At 41.6% G+C, this 14,665-nt stretch overlaps 1 long non-coding RNA gene across 1 annotated transcript in view; it reads left to right on the forward strand.

Annotated features, from left to right (window-relative positions):
• LOC129550356 (uncharacterized) overlaps positions 1–11,621 on the forward strand; it is a 45,305-nt gene extending 33,684 nt beyond the window's left edge. The window contains exons 2-3 of the long non-coding RNA XR_008684815.2: positions 10,454–10,602; positions 11,081–11,621. This is a non-coding gene — a long non-coding RNA (uncharacterized LOC129550356). The remainder of the gene's footprint in view (positions 1–10,453; positions 10,603–11,080) is intronic.
• The last annotated feature ends 3,044 nt before the right edge of the window (positions 11,622–14,665 follow it).

Here is a 14,665-nt window from a genome sequence, read left to right on the forward strand (position 1 = left end):
CAAGTGGGCCTTAGAGAGCATCACTACAAACAAAGCTAGTTGAGGTGATGGAATTCCAATTGAGCTATTTCAAATCCTGAAAGATGATGCTGTGAAAGTGCTGCACTCAATATGCCAGCAAATTTGGAAAACTCAGCAGTGCCCACAGGACTGGAAAATGTCAGTCTTCATTCCAATCCCAAAGAAAGGCAATGCCAAAGAATGCTCAAACTACCGCACAATTGCACTCATCTCACACGCTAGTAAAGTCAAGCTCAAAATTCTGCAAGCCAGGCTTTAGCAATATGTGAACCGTGAACTTCCAGATGTTCAAGCAGGTTTTAGAAAAGGCAGAGGCACCAGAGATCAAATTGCCAACATCCGCTGGATCATGGAGAAAGCAAGAGAGTTCCAGAAAAACATCTATTTCTGCTTCATTGACTATGCCAAAGCCTTTGACTGTGTGGATCACAATGAACTGTGGAACATTCTGAAAGAGATGGGAATCCCAGACCACCTGACCTGCCTCTTGAGAAACCTGTATGCAGGTCAGGAAGCAACAACTAGAACTGGACATGGAACAACAGACTGGTTCCAAACAGGAAAAGGAGTACGTCAAGGTTGTATATTGTCACCCTGCTTATTTAACTTATATGCAGAGTACATCATGAGGAGCGCTGGGCTGGAAGAAGCACAAGCTGGACTCAAGATTGCTGGGAGAAATATCAATAACCTCAGATATGCAGATGACACCACCCTTATGGCAGAAAGTGAAGAGGAACTAAATAGCCTCTTGATGAAAGTGAAAGAAGAGAGTGAAAAGGTTGGCTTGAAGCTCAACATTCAGAAAACAAAGATCATGGCATCTGGTCCCATCACTTCATGGGAAATATATGGGGAAACAGTGGAAAGAGTGTCAGACTTTATTTTTTTGGGCTCCAAAATCACTGTGGATGCTGATTGCAGCCATGAAATTAAAAGACGCTTACTCCTTGGAAGGAAAGTTATGACCAACCTAGATAGCATATTAAAAACAGAGACATTACTTTGCCAACAAAGGTCCGTCTAGTCAAGGCTCATGTATGGATATGAGAGTTGGACTGTGAAGAAGGTTGACTGCCGAAGAATTGATGCTTTTGAACTGTGGTGTTGGAGAAGACTCTTGAGAGTCCCTGGGACTGCAAGGAGATCTAACCAGTCCATTCTAAAGGAGATCAATCCTGGGTGTTCATTGGAAGGACTGATGCTAAAGCTGAAACTCCAACACTTTGGCCACCTCATGCGACAAGTTGACTCACTGGAAAAGACTTTGATGCTGGGAGGGATTGGGGGCGGGAGGAGAAGGGGATGACAGAGAATGAGATGGCTGGATGGCATCACCGACTCGATGGACATGAGTTTGAGTGAACTCCAGGAGTTGGTGATGGACAGGGAGGCCTGGCGTGCTGTGATTCATGGGGTCACAAAGAGCTGGACACGACTGAGCGACTGAACTGAACTGATGAATGCATTATAAATAAAACAGACCAAAAGTGAAACTTGAGAGGTTGAATACTTATTGAATCAATGGCACTGTACATATATATATATATATGTGTGTGTGTGTGTGTGTGTATAAGTACAAATATACATAATCATATTTTGAACTGTACATGACATCATATTTTCAAGTTACAATTAATCATTTATAAGAATGATTATATAAATCATTAAATTTTATAATGAAAACACAAGATCTATTTGAATCATATAAATTATAATCATAATTATATAATATTACATACATAATATATAAAATTTATGATCCAAAAAGTAGGAATTGTAGGAGCCACATTTAACACTCATGAATCAATTAAAGCTATAAAACATAAAACCAAAAATCCAACTGGATATTAAGAACCACTTTCCCAAATTCTACTGAATAAAGAAGGAGAAATTGATACCATGGTAACATAATTATCATCAGTCATTACATATTGCATTTCTAATGTTTTTGACATTTGTTATAATGTTCTAGATACAGTCATGAGTGAAATAATCATAAATGTTCTTTACAGATAGCGTGATCTCAAATAGCCCCAAGTATGAGCAACATGGGGCTTCCTTGGTGGCTCAGTGGTAAAGAATCCACTTGTAATGCAGGAGATGTGGGTTTGAAACCTGGGTTACGAAGATCCCCTGGAGGAGGGCATGGCAACCCACTCTAGTATTCTTGCCTAGAGATTCCCACAGATAGAGGAGGCTGGTGGGCTACAATCCATGGGGTGGCAAAGAGTCAGGCATGACTTAGCAACTAAACAACACCAAAAAAAACAATATGGGCATGGACAGGGATAAGAAAAGATAAAACAGACCCTTGGTTTGGTCAAGGAGTAAGTTCTGATATCTTCAACACCTTCTATCTTTGCTGATAATGTTGAATAACTGCATGAAAATACAAGAAAACATTGCAGTTTTTCTTCATTTACATTATCAACATAGCAGCTGGCTTGGGACACAGTGTATGGAGAAAGGTGGGGTGGTGAACATCCCAAGAAAAGATGCATTTGTTATTTCAGAGCAATTAATAGTATAGAGAGAATGAGTCAAGACAGGCGATGCCCATCAGTTACAGATGCTGGACTGGTGCCAGACTCTTCCCAGGTAAAGCATTTGCTTCTGCACAAAAGACTCACAGTGCATGCACTAGTCAAGCCTCTTCAGGTTGCAAGTGACAGAAATGCCACTAAAACTGAATTAAGAGGGAAAAGTGGGGAACAGACTATATCGACTCTTTTAATGGAAAAGCCCAGGGATTCCAGCTTCAGGAATGGCTGTATCCAGGTGCACAAACAAGGCGGTCTGTCCCCGACCATCGCTTGTACTGCTTCCCTCCCCATTGCTGTATTTGTGTGTGTGGTTAGCAACAGCCACCAGCAGAGAGAGGGTTTTATTCTACAGGCCACCCTGATGGAAACAGCACACCTCTTTTCAGGCAGTTGTACAGGTGCAGGGGCTGACTGCAATTGCGCTAACTTAGGTCACACGCTCACTGCTGATTGGAGGATGGAATCTGTCATTGGCCGGGCCTGGACGACTGTGCATCTCTGAGCCCATTCAGACTTAGCTCTTACCAGAGTTATAGGGGCTAAGATGGTGGTGAGCTATTGGACATTTTTCTTTAAGTCGCTTCCTCTAGCACATGTGATTGAATACATACCTAAAAGAGGACATGGATAACCCATCCATGTCATGAGCCTTTAAGATTGCTCAGATGGATGCAACCTAGAGTCCATCGACAGAAGAATGGGTAAAGAAGATGCAGTACATATATACAATGGAATAAACTACTCAGCCATAAAAAGGGATGACATTGAGTCAGTTGTAGTGAGGTGGATGAACCTAGAGTCTGTCACACAAAGTAAATCAGAAAGAGAAAAACAAATATTGCATATTAATGCATATATATGGAATCTAGAAAAATGGAACTAATGAACCTATTTGTAGGGCAGGCACAGAGATACAGATGTAAAGAATGGACTTGTGGACACAGTGGGGGAAGAAGAGGGTAGGACAAACTGGGAGAGTGGCACTGACATATATACACTCCCAAGTGTAAAGCAGAGAGCTAGTGGGAAGCTGCTTTATAGCGCAGGGAGCTCAGCTCCATGCTGTGTGATGACCGAGGGGGGTGGGATGGGGGTGAGGGGTGGGAAGGAGGCGCGAGAGGGACAGGGGTGTATGCATACATAAGCTGATTCATGTTGTTGTACAGCAGAAACTGACACAACATTGTAAAGCAGTTATCTTCCAATTAAAAATAAACTAAGAAATAAAAAGGTCACTCATATTTTCAAACCATGAGGGTCTAAGAAAAAGAATCTGCCTGGGTTCGATCCCTGGGTTGGGCAGAGCCCCTGGAGGAGGGCATGGCAACCCACTCCAGTATTCTCGCCTGGAGAATCCCCATGGACAGAGGAGCCTGGAGGGCTACAGTCCCTAGGGTTGCAAAGAGTCAGACATGACTGAGTATCTAAGCACGGCACATGAGCGTCTAGTGTGCAGAAAATACGCAGCAGTGTCCAATAGAAATATAATGAGCCACACACATAAGTTAACATTTTCTAGTTGCCAAATTAAAAGAGTAGAATTCAACTGTGAAGCCATCTGCACCTGGGTTTTTGTTTGCTGGAAGATTTCTGATTACAGTTTCAATTTCCATGCTTGTGATGGGTCTGTTAAGATTTTCTATATCTTCCTGGTTCAGTTTTGGAAAGTTATACTTATCTAAGAATTTGTCCATTTCTTGCAAGTTGTCCATTTTATTGGCATGTAATTGCTGATAATAGTCTCTTATGATCCTTTGTATTTCTGTATTGTCTGTTGTGATCTCTCCCTTTTCATTTCTAATTTTATTGATTTGTTTTTTCTCCCTTTGTTTCTTGATGAGTCTGGCTAGTGCTTTGTCAATTTTATTTACCCTCTCAAAGAACCAGCTTTTGGCTTTGTTGATTTTTGCTATGGTCTCTTTTGTTTCTTTTGTATTTATTTCTGCCCGAATTTTTAAGATCTCTTTCCTTCTACTGACCCTAGGGTTCTTCATTTCTTCCTTTTCTAGTTGCTTGAGATGATGAGTTAGGTTATTTAGTTGGCTTTTTTTTGTTTCTTGAGGTATGCCTATATTGCTATGAACCTTCCCCTTAGCACTGCTTTTACAGTGTCCCAGAGGTTTTGGGTTGTCGTGTTTTCATTTTCATTCATTTCTATGCATATTTTGTTTCTCTTTTGATTTCTTCTATGATTTGTTTGTTATTCAGCAGCATGTTGTTCAGCCTCCATATGTTGGCATTTTTAATAGTTTTTCTCCTGTAATTGAGATCCAATCTTACTGCATTGTGGTCAGAAAAGATGCTTGGAATGATTTCAACTTTTTTTAATTTACCAAGGCTAGATTTATGGCCCAGGATGTGATCTGTCCTGGAGAAGGTTCCGTGTGCACTTGAGAAGAAGGTGAAATTAATTATTTTGGGGTGAAATGTCCTATAGATATCTATTAGGTCTAACTGGTCTATTGTATCATTTAACTTTTGTGTTTCCTTGTTAATTTTCTGTTTAGTAGATCTATCCATAGGTGTGAGTGGGGTATTAAAGTCTCCCACTATTATTGTGTTATTGTTGATTTCCCCTTTCATACTTGTTAGTATTAGTCTCCGGAGAAGGCAATGGCAAGCCACTCCAGTACTGTTGAATAGAAAATCCCATGGATGGAGGAGCCTGGTAGGCTGCAGTCCGTGGGGTCGCTAAGGGTCGGACACGACTGAGCGACTTCACTTTCACTTTTCACTTTCCACTTTCACACATTGGAGAATGAAATGGCAACCCACTCCAGTGTTCTTGCCTGGAGAATCCCAGGGATGGGGGAGCCTGGTGGGCTTCCGTCTATGGGGTCACACAGAGTCGGACACGACTGAAGTGACTTAGCAGCAGCAGCAGCAGCAGTATTAGTCTCACATAATGTGGTGCTCCTATGTTGGGTGCATATATATTCATGCATATATATTTATAATTGTTACATCTTCTTCTTGGATTGAGCCTTTGATCATTATGTAGTGTCCTTCTTTGTCTCTTTTCACAGCCTTTGTTTTAAAGTTTATTTTATCTGATATGAGTATTGCTACTCCTGCTTTATTTTGATCTCTATTTGCGTGGAATGTCTTTTTCCAGCCCTTCACTTTCAGTCTGTATGTGTCCCTCGTTTTGAGGTGGGTCTCTTGTAGACAACATATATGGGCATCTTGTTTTTGTATCCATTCAGCCAGCCTTTGTCTTTTGGTTGGGGTGTTCAACCCATTTACGTTTAAGGTAATTATGTGTAAGTGTGATCCTGTTGCCATTTTCTTTATTGTTTTGGGTTCGAGTTTATACACTCAATCTGTGTTTCCTGTCTAGAGAAGGTCCTTTAGCATTTGTTGGAGAGCTGGTTTGGTGATGCTGAATTCTCTCAGCTTTTGCCTGTCTGTAAAGCTTTTGATTTCTCCTTCATATTTGAATGAGATCCTTGCTGGGTACAGTAATCTGGGCTGTAGGTTATTTTCTTTCATCACTTTAAGTATGCCCTGCCATTCCCTCCTGGCCTGAAGAGTTTCTATTGAAAGGTCAGCTGTTATCCTTATGGGGATCCCCTTGTGGTTATTTGTTGTTTTTCCCTTGCTGCTTTTAATATTTGTTTTTTGTGTTTGATCTTTGTTAATTTGATTAATATGTGTCTTGGGGTATTCTGCCTTGGGTTTATCCTGTTTGGTACTCTCTGGGATTCTTGGACTTGGGTGATTATTTCCTTCCCCATTTTAGGGAAATTTTCAACTATTATCTCCTCAAGTATTTTCTCATGGTCTTTCTTCTTGTCTTCTTCTTCTGGGATTCCTATGATTTGGATATTGGGGCATTTAAAATTGTCCCAGAGGTCTCTGAGATTGTTCTCATTTCTTTTAATTCGTTTTTCTTTTTTCCTCTCTGCTTCATTTATTACTACCATTTTATCTTCTAACTCACTTATTCTATCTTCTGCCTCTGTTATTCTACTGTTGGTTCCCTCCAGAGTGTTTTTGATCTCATCTATTGCATTATTCATTGTATATTGACTCTTTTTTATTTCTTCTAGATCCTTATTAAACCTTTCTTGCATCTTCTCAATCCTCGTCTCCAGATTATTTATCTGTAACTCCAATTTGCTTTCAAGATTTTGGATCAAATTCACTATCATTATTTGTAATTCTTTATTAGGAAGATTCCCTATCTCTTCCTCTTTTGTTTGGGTTGGTGGGCATTTATCCTGTTCCTTTATTTGCTGGGTATTTCTCTGCCTCTTCATCTTGCTTATATTGCTGTGTTTGGGGTGGCCTTTGCATCTTCTGGCAGTTTGTGGATTTCTCTTTATTGTGGAGTTTCCTTGCTATGGGTAAGGTTGGATGGGTGGCTTGTCAAGGTTCCCTGGTTAGGGAAGCTTGTGTCAGTGTTCTGATGGGTGGAGCTGGATTTCTTCTCTCTGGAGTGCAATGAAGTGACTAGTAATGAGTATGAGATGTCAATAGGTTTGGAGTGACTTTGGACAACCTGTATAGTCACTTCCAAGATGGTTCCCTCTGTTTTAGCTTCTGTTTGCTGGTCTCTTCAGTGTCTAATTTCCGCCCTGACACTAGAGGGTGGTGGTGGACACTTTTTAAAGCTCACTTGTTCAGTCCTGTTCTGGGAAGGGAGGAACACTGCAGAGAAATATCTCTGGCGTCTGTGGGGAGTGCTCACAGTGTCCCAGCCACACTGGTTTTGCCCCCGCTCACGGTGTGTGTGCTGTCCCAGTCTACACTGCACAGGGTCTAAGTTGCTCTGCTGATAACTGTCTGAGGCCGGCTCTGGCTTGCATGCACGTCCCAGGTCTAAGCCACTCAGGTTCAGGTACTCGGGTACTCCACAAAGGCGCAGACTTGGTTGGGCCTGTGTTTTGTGCCTTCCCCGGACCAAGCAGCTCAAGTGACCAGGTGTTTGGCGAGCGCAGTCGCTGCAACTTATCACCTCCCCGGGCCCTCCCGCTCGGTTTTCTGGGTATACAACCAGCGCACCTTCTCAGGTGGATGTTAACCAGCCAGAAACCCAAAAAGTCTTGGTTAACACTGAAGCCTGCCTGCAGATTGATATCGGATGCCTCTCTGGGACCGCGATTGCCCCCTTCTGGCTATGACTGCCCTCCCCTGCCTGTCTCGGCGGGGGATAGGCTGTCCGCAACCGGCTAGCTCTGCTCAGTCCTTTGTTCTGTGAGCGGGGCTGGCAGAGTCTTAAGTTAGGGCTTTTCGCCTTTTCACAGGGTAGCTACCCCACAGTCTGCTCTGCTGTCTCCAGTCAGCTCCCCCAGACGGCCCTCACGGCATTCAGGCCCGGTCCTCTCTCTAAGCAGTTCAGCTGGCTCCTCCCTGCCCAGGCCCTGCTTGTTAATGGCGGATGCGGGCGTCTGCTCTGCTTCTCCGCTGGGAGTTACCTTTGGACTCGTAAGCTGTGAGGTTTAATTGTTTATTTCTTTTTCTCCCAGTTCTGTTGTCCTCTGAGGTTCCAAGGCTCGCCACAGACTCGCCTGTGAGAGTGTTTCCTGGTTTCAGAAACTTCTCTCTATTTTTATGCCTCCATTCCCGGGACAGGGCTCTGTCCCTACTTCTTTTGTCTCTCTCTTTATTTTTTATGTTTTTTCCTACCTTCTTTTGAAGACAATGAGCAGCTTTTCTGGGTTCCTGATGTCCTCTGCCAGCGTTCAGAAGTTGTTTTATGGACTTTACTCAGTGTTCAAATGTTCTTTTGATGAATTTGTGGGGGAGAAAGTGGTCTCGCCGTCCTATTCCTCTGCCATCTTGTTTCAGCCTCCAAATTAAGAGTAAAAAGAAGCAACTCAAATTAATTGAATAATATAATTTAATCCAGTATTCAAAAATTAGCATGATTTTAACAATGTAATAAGTATAAATAATTATTAATGAAATATTTACATTTTTTTTCCATGCTAAGTCTTCAAACTCCAGTGTATTTTACTCTCACATCACATCTCAATTTGGACCAGCATACTTTCCAGGGTTTAATAACGACATGTGGCTGGGAGTTACTCTCTCAGACAGCACAGATACATGTTTTAAAGAAATATTAACATTATACAATGATACAGTGTTGTTTCTGGAGAGGAGGTTTCATTTTCTACTTCATATTTTCCTGTATCTTGTAAATTTTCTATGAAGAGCATGTATTTCTTTCTAAATAATGGTAAAGTACTAAGAAGTATGTCAAAATCGTTCCTGCAATGTGCTCATTCATGAGATAGTGTCAGCTGAAGGGAACTATCTCCTCAGCTTCCCTAAGGGTCTAGCTTTGGCATCACTCCCCCTTTTTTTAGTGATCAGAAAAAGGACAGGTGATTCTGACTATTCAATTTGCCATTGATATGATGCTGGAAGCCTTAAAGGCTTCTGCAGGTGCCAGAAGCAAAAAACAAAATAATCTCCACAAGCTGGAATAATGGCATAAATCTAATAAAGCTTACACATGATACAAGGCATCCTTGGTTGGGTTCCAAAAGCTAAGGGCACATGTACAGAAATATGGATGATATGGCTGAGGAGGGGTGTCTTTATCCAAAGGAATTAAGAGGTTAGGTGAACTCTAAGCTCAGCATCAGCCAGCAGTTGAGGAAGCTGTTAATAATGGATGCTGGGTTGTATTCATAGAAGCGGTGTCCAGAACAAGGGAGCAGATGGCCTTGGTCTCTATTGAGCGATCAACCACTGAAAGTGTCTCATTGTTCTGGGTTTGAAGGAGACTTTCCCAGAAGAAAACAGGAGAGGGAACAAGAAAAAGAACTGAAAAGGGAATGCCCCAAATGTAAAAAGCTGGAGGAAATTGAAGATGCATTTAAAGATAGAAAAAAATGTCCACCATAATCCGTGATAAGAGAAATATAAAATAAGGGTACACCAAGGTGTTTTTATCATATGTTCAGCTTGGCAGACATCCAACTACATAATGACAGTATTCACTTTTGACATTATTGGGCTCCTCCTCATGTTTGCTGGAGGAGAAATAGATACCAGGCAGATTTTGACACCCTGAGAAGATCATATGTTAATATAAGGCCTCTTCTGTTATATATATTAATTATTTTCAGTAAAAATGAAGTCAAAGGAAGCATTATTATTATGGCCAGAAGAGAAGTGCAGTTATTTTGTTTCCTTTCTTGAACTTCACACCCCTAATGAATCATATCAGTAAAAAAGATTAGGAGGCACATAAATGAACCTACAGTACACAAATATCATAGCTCAGGGCTTTTTCATTTCATTAACGAACATTTTTAAATGTTTACCTATTCATCTGTCTTGGTAATAAGGATTAACATTGCAGTTTCTGTTTTCAAGACTAATTTTTATAAAGTTTTAAATACAAGTAGAAATTTTAAGTGATCACACAGAAGGACAGAACTGAAGTAACTTGAGTTTTGTTTTTTCATCTTTATACTCATTGCATAATCCTAGTTTTGTGTTTGTATTTTTAATCTTTTGGCCACACTCCGGGGCACATGGCATTTTAGTTCCATGTGATTGAAACCACACCCTCTGCATTGGAAGAGCAGGGTCTTTTAAAATTTTATTTTGGGGTATAGCTGATTAACAATGTTGTGATAGTTTCAGGTGAGCAGCAAAGGGACTCAGCCATACATATACATGTATTAGCTCTCCTTCAACGCCCCTCCCATCCAGGCTGCCACATAACACTGAGCAGAGTTCCCTGTGCTATAGCCAGTCAGTCCTTGTTGGCTATCTATTTTAAATATAGCAGTGTGTACATGTCCATCCAAACTCCCTAACTATCCCTTCCTCCACCACTCCCCCCGGCAACCGTAAGTTTGTTCTCTAAGTTTGAGAGTCTCTGTTTTGTAGATAAGTTCATTTTTTTCTTTTCTTTTTAGATTCCACATATAAGAAATGTCAAACAATATTTCTTCTCTGGGCAGCACAGAGTCTTAACCACTGGACCAACACGGAAGTACTGTTTAAGCCCAGGATATGGAGGACCATGTGGGCTCAAGACAGGACTGCATCAGAAGTAGACCCCAAGGTCAGAAGCATACCCTGACGTGGTAACCATTTGCCTCTCATTCTGCACCAATAGCTGACTCTGTAGGGGGCTAACAGTCTATGAGTCCTCCAGGTTAATTTCCACGTAGACAGAACCTAATGATTACATGTAGATTATTAAAATCCAACAGTGACTGCTGAAAGTATTTAGAATTTAGATCAATCAAAGATCTGGGGGAGGGAAGAAGTCTTTTACCAGGAACTGTCAGATTTCCAGGCTTCCCTCATAGTTCAGTCTGTAAAGAATCTGCCCACCATGCAGGAGACCTGGGTTTGATCCCTGGGTTGGGAAGATGGCCTGGAGAAGGGAAAGGCAACCCACTCCAGGATTCTTGCCTGGAGAATCCTATGGACAGAGAAGCCTGGCAGGCAACAGTCTATGGGGTCAGTTCATGGGGTCAGAAAGAAAACACACCAAATTTCAGTTGATTTTAGTATCAGCTTTTTGTTTTCTACAGATGATGCATCCCTGGTTGCCTCCACCAGGGGGCGACTTTCCCCACTTCCCTGCCCTCCGTGTGCCACTGGGAAGCAGCAGAAATTGGTACATCGCTCCCGAAGGAGAAAGTCGCACTCTTCAAGCAAGTTATAAGCGCTTTTGCTCTTTCAGCAATTCCACTTCTGGAAATTATACCAGATACTCTAGCACTGGCACAGAATAACTTAGTTTCTATTCACTGTAGTTTTAAGTTTAAAAGAGTGGAAATGACCAAAATGCTCATCAGAAGAAAACTGGTTTTATAAAAACTTGAAATCAGTGTAGTGATTCCACAGGATGGAATAGTCTGTCACTGGAGCAAGGGGAGCAGGAATAAATCTCTCTTATGCTGACTCAGAGAGCCAAAAACAACAAAGTGTAGAACGGTAGGAATAATATGCTATCTTTTGTATACAAAAGGGAGAATGTGAACTTAAGTTTACCTTTGTGGGGACTTCCTTGGCAGTCCAGTGGTTAAGACTTCACCATCCAATGCAGGGGGTGGGGGTTTGATCCCTGGTCCAGTCAGTGAGCTAACATTCCACGTGCCTTGAGGCCAAAAAACCAAACCAAAACAAAAAGCCCAGAAGCAATGCTGTAACTAACTCAAGAAAGACTTTAAAAATTTACATTTGTATCTACACTCTGGAGAGCTAGGCCACAAATTAACGGCAATGGAGGTGTGTGTGAGGAGATAAAGAAATGGATGGAAGCATGGATGGATGGAAAATTTCAAAAATATATAAAGCGGCCTCAGTGCAGACATATAGACATCTTCATATCTGTGCTTGGTTATCCACTTCGGGCTTGTTGCCTGTATCTGCAAAGGGCAAAAGTAGGACCCTTAAGCTGAGGTTACAACCAGTGCTCTGTTGAGCTCAATATCTAAAACAGACTAGCATGGAAAGGAGGGTGGAAGGGAGGGAGAGAGAGATTGAGAATAAATTCAGCTCAGCCTTTGGTCTATTCATTTTGTTTGCTTTGTTTTTCTTTAACATTTTTGTTTATGTAACTTGATGTGGACCATTTTTAAAGTCTTTATTGAATTTTCTATAATATTGCTCCTGTTGTTTATCTTCTGTGTTTTTTTGCCTGTGAAGTATGTGGGATCTTAGCTCCTTGACCAGGAATCGAACCCAAACCCCCTACGTTGGAAGGCAAAGTCTTAACCACTGGACCACCAGGGAAGTCCCAGGTCTACTGTATGGATGCTCTAAAGATTTAACTCTAACTTGGAGCTTTTTTTTTTTTTTTTTTTGCAGCTTCCCTGGTAGCTTGGACAGTAAAGCATCTGCCTACAATGCGGGAGACCCGAGTTCAATCCCTGGGTCGGGAAGATCCCCTGGAGAAGAAAATGGCAACCCACTCCAGTATTCATGCCTGGAAAATCCCATGGACCGAGGAGCCTGGTGGGCTACAGTCCATGGAGTCGCAAAGAGTCGGACACGACTGAGCGACTTCTCTTCTCTTTGGAGCTTTTTAGAGATGGTTCACTAGTCTTTCCCTTGAGACATCAGCACACAGATCTTCCTGACATCAGTCACTTAGGTGACCAACAGACCAAGCATCCTCTTTGCAAAACATTACAAATTCTACCAAATCAAAACGGCGCCTGTCTGTGAGTGATTTAACACCTTTCAGCACAGGGTTACTTTGCTGCACTGACTGTATGGCACAGACAAATGTACCGAGCGTTTTTATCTGTTGAGTGTGTATTTTTTACGGAGAACCCACTCAGTTTGTCTTTCTGACGAATGAATGTAACCTTCTTTTCATCAACTTGGAAATGTCTCTGGTGACTTCCCATAAATCAGTTCTAATGAGTTCAGTGTGAAAGTTGAACATACAGGAGAAAGTTTAGGAAAACTCGCATTCGCTCTCCACCTCATTTGACACCAGAAATTGCTTCTCCTGATACAGTAGAATCAGCATCCTCTGCAGAGGAGTGTGACATGTAATCATCTATTATAGGGAATTCATTGCAAGATATAGAAAATGCTTCCTTGTTGTCCCTCAGATACCCCAAACGGCTGAGGTTCATTGCATCTTTTTCTTTTTAGTCTTTATGGAATGTGTTACAATATTGCTTCTGTTCTACATTTTGGTTTTTTGGCTTCAAGGTAAGTGGGATCTTAGTTCCCTGACCAGGGATCGAATCCGCACCCCCTGCATTGGAAGGCGAAGTCTTAACCACTGGACCACCAGTGAAGTCCCAAGGCTCATTGCATCTTATCTACACATCTTTATTAACAGGATGGGCATTGACACAGACTTCAGATGTTGCCAGGGCTTCCCCAGTGGCTCAGATGGTAAAGAATTTGCTTGCAAGACAGGAGACCTGGGTTCTAATCCTTGGGTCAGGAAGATCCCCTGGAGAAGGAAATGTAAGCCCACTCCAGTATTCTTGCCTGGAGAATTCCATGGACAGAGGAGCCTGGTGGGCTACAGTCCATGGGATCGCAGTAAGAGTTGGGCATGACTGAGCGACTAACACTTTCACTTTTCAGATGTTGCCCAAAAGAGAAGTTAACACAAACGAGGGTAGAAAACAGTGGAGAGGCTCAGATCATGAAAACTCAGGTGCTTGACTACGTTCATATGTGATTGAGAGTAAACAACAATAGAACATTGGTCGCAGTTGCATCGATGCCTGAAGAACAGAGACAGTCCCTTGGAGAGGAAGATTCTGAGACTGTAAACGCATTATTAAACTCTTGGAAAGTGTCCGCCATGAGGATATGCACTGAAAGTAGAGGAAATTGGTCTCTTGGATGAAAATGAGCAATGATTTCAGAGAGGACCCATGATGTGTTATGTGGTAACAACCCATTTATCAGGGAAATAAACATTTCATTGGAATGAAAAGCACTGTAGCTCTTCCTTCTGCATTTTCTTCAAATAGTATTAATGTGTGAATTTGGGGACACAAACATTCAGATCACAGCATAAGGCAACCTGATTTGCCGGTAAATAAATGTGAAATTTGTTTCTGTCTCTGTAAAATTTTAACACTTTAGCTTCTTTCAAAACTGTAGTTTGCATATTGGTCTGTTTATTTGAGTTTGTCTCTGTTGAAATAGAAGTATGTTTGACTACAACATAATGATTTTTTAAAGAAACATAGTAGAGGAATAATAGAAGGATTTCATAATAGACGAAGTAGACTAGGAAACACAAGTCAGAAAGGCATTACGTGGACAAATCAACAACATTCTTATTTATTTTAGCATATATGTATTTTATCCACCTGGAATTAATTCTGATATATATGTCAGAGTTTCTAGCTTTATTTTTTTTAATCTCCTCATTTGCTTACTTTTCCAAAGGTATCTCTCATTAATATTTCCAAGTTTAATTTATGTTTGTGGTTTTTTGCATTTAAGGGGGAAAACTGGCTCCAGATGTAAGTCCTAAGATTGATGATGGAAACAAGCCAGTTTAAATCAGTATTTCATGGCGACTTCCCAGTGGCTAAGACTCCACGCTCCCAGTGCAGTGGACCCGGGTTCGATCCCTGCTCAGGGAACTAGATCCTACGTGCCACAACTAAGAATTTGCATGCTGC

Source organism: Moschus berezovskii, chromosome 21, assembly GCF_049115385.1.
Source record: "Moschus berezovskii isolate FMDL1 chromosome 21, NW_MosBer_1.0, whole genome shotgun sequence".
NCBI classification, from domain to species: Eukaryota; Metazoa; Chordata; class Mammalia; order Artiodactyla; family Moschidae; genus Moschus; species Moschus berezovskii.